We start from the raw sequence: 2,343 nt of genomic DNA, 5'->3' as shown, positions 1-2,343 counted from the left end.
CGCTAACCAACTGGACACACTGAGCGAAGATTCAGGAGACAGGTCTGAGCTGGAAATATGCATTTGGAGTGAGGAGCATCGTATGGTGTCATCGGAAAAGTCATGATACAGTCTTGCGTAGAGAAACAGAAAAATATGTCATGACTTTTCCAACCACCCAGTAGATGGTATTTAAAGCCATGGGAAGGGGTGGATGGATGGCAGGTAGACTGTGTGAAGAAGTAGAGGTCACAGTGAGAATGAAAATGAGGTTGAACAGGCATGAGGGAGCAGTCGCAGCTGTCTAAGGGGCCTGGTCCTGTAGAGAAGCACAGGCTTTAGACTATTCCTGCAGACAGGGAAGTCACCAAGGAAGATGGCAGGGGGATGAGGTAGAGGGGGAAGCTGGGAACGAGGATAGCAGGCCAGCAGGTGGCATGACTGCATTGAGGTCAGTAGCTGAACTGGCGATTCTGCCTGTGGTCCCTGGACCACCAGCCTCAGTATCACCTGGAAACTTAGAAATGGAAATTCTTGTTTAGACTATTCCTGCAGACAGGGAAGTCACCAAGGAAGATGGCAGGGGGATGAGGTAGAGGGGGAAGCTGGGAACGAGGATAGCAGGCCAGCAGGTGGCATGACTGCATTGAGGTCAGTAGCTGAACTGGCGATTCTGCCTGTGGTCCCTGGACCACCAGCCTCAGTATCACCTGGAAACTTAGAAATGGAAATTCTTGCTGCCTGCCCTCCACCCCCTACTCAACTACTGACTCTGTAATTCTAGAGGTGAGGCCCAGCCCTCTGGGTGACTCTGATGCACAGTCCAATTTGGGAACTGTTGGCCCAGGGAGTTAATTTTTTTTAAAAAGAATTATTTATTTAATTTTATTTATTATTATTATCATTATTAATTTGCTATAGGGCACATGTGCTCACCAGAGACAGACAGAGAGAGAGAGGGAGTGAGAAAGCAAGCCACCAGGTACAAGACTGGAACAGCAGTTGGCCATGTGGGATCTCAGTGCCTTAACCACCACGCCACCTGCTGGCCTGGCCCAGGGTGTTTAAAAAATATTTTGATGCTTGGGACCAGCAGTTAGCATAATGGCTATGTTGCTGGACTCCCATGTAGTCGACCGCAGTTCGTGTCCCAGACCCGGTGGCTTAAACTCACGCTGGGCACATGTGCGTACGTGCGCAAGACCCCAAGAGTAGAGTGGAGGAGAAGGGACTGAGATGTGGCCATCCTCCTTGGGGGGGGGGATTTCTTGCTTTCTATCTTTCTGTCTCTCTCTGTCTGGCGAGTGTGCACGCCCTATAGCAACAAAGAAGCAAACAAACAATAAAACCTCTCCAAAAAAAATACCTTGATGTCTAGGACCTAGCAGAGGAAAATCCCATTCAAGTCATCCAGGGTAGGGCTTCACCATTAGTTATTTTTAAGCACCCCAGGTGGTTCTGCTGTGCAGCCAGGGTGAGAACCACTGGTTTAGATCAGTTTGCAGGTCATGCTGACGCGGCTGGTTTAGGCCCATGCTGGCAGCCATAGCCCTAGAGGACGGCAGGGAACAAGCAGCCAAGTTGAGAACCACTCACCTAAATTAAAGATGAGAAAATCGACAGCATAGAACCATGGCTTTAAAATGGGATCAAGAAACAGCAGGCCTGTCTGCCCCAGGGCGCTGGGAGAGCAGGAGTAGCTTCTGTAGTTCAGAGTCAAGGAAGAGGGTAGCACTGGCTGGGGAAAAGTCAATCCAGAGCCCAGATGCAGTGGTGTAGTGGTAGTGCAATGCTCTGCAATGCTGGAGGCCATACGGAGCAGTGGGGTTCAGTTCCCAGGTCGGCCTGCACACACCAGGAAGCCATGATCCTGCTGGCTGGAAGGCTGAGGGGGAGGATCGTGGTGTGAGATGCTGTTAAGGGTGCTTGCCTTTCTCTCTCATTAAATAAACTTAAAAAAAATAAATAAATTCAGGTGAGGAGTTAGAGAAAAGACAGGTAGCAGAGGTGAAAGCTAGAGAAGGACTTACCCGCAAGGTACGTAAGAACGATGAGAAGCCAGGCACTTGGGAAAAGGCAAAGCTTTATAGGAAAGCAAAGGGAAGCCAGCAGCGAGGCATGGACATAGCTGTCCATGTGGCTCCTGCAGCTGGACAGCAGCCAGGTGTCACATTACAGATGGTACCTGGTGACTCATTTTTTTAAAAAGCATATTTCTTCCATGAACCAGACAGAGAGAAAAAGACAGAGAGGAGAAGGGATTGTGGCGTGACCATCCCCTCTGGGGGGTGATTTCTCGCTTTCTGTCTCTCTGTCTCTCTCTGTCTGTCTGGCGAGCGCATGTGCCCTATAGCAAAAACCTCT

This window comes from Tupaia chinensis, unplaced genomic scaffold, assembly GCF_000334495.1.
Source record: "Tupaia chinensis unplaced genomic scaffold, TupChi_1.0 Scaffold144058_1, whole genome shotgun sequence".
NCBI lineage: Eukaryota > Metazoa > Chordata > Mammalia > Scandentia > Tupaiidae > Tupaia > Tupaia belangeri.
Note: the sequence above shows the minus strand (reverse complement) of the source record.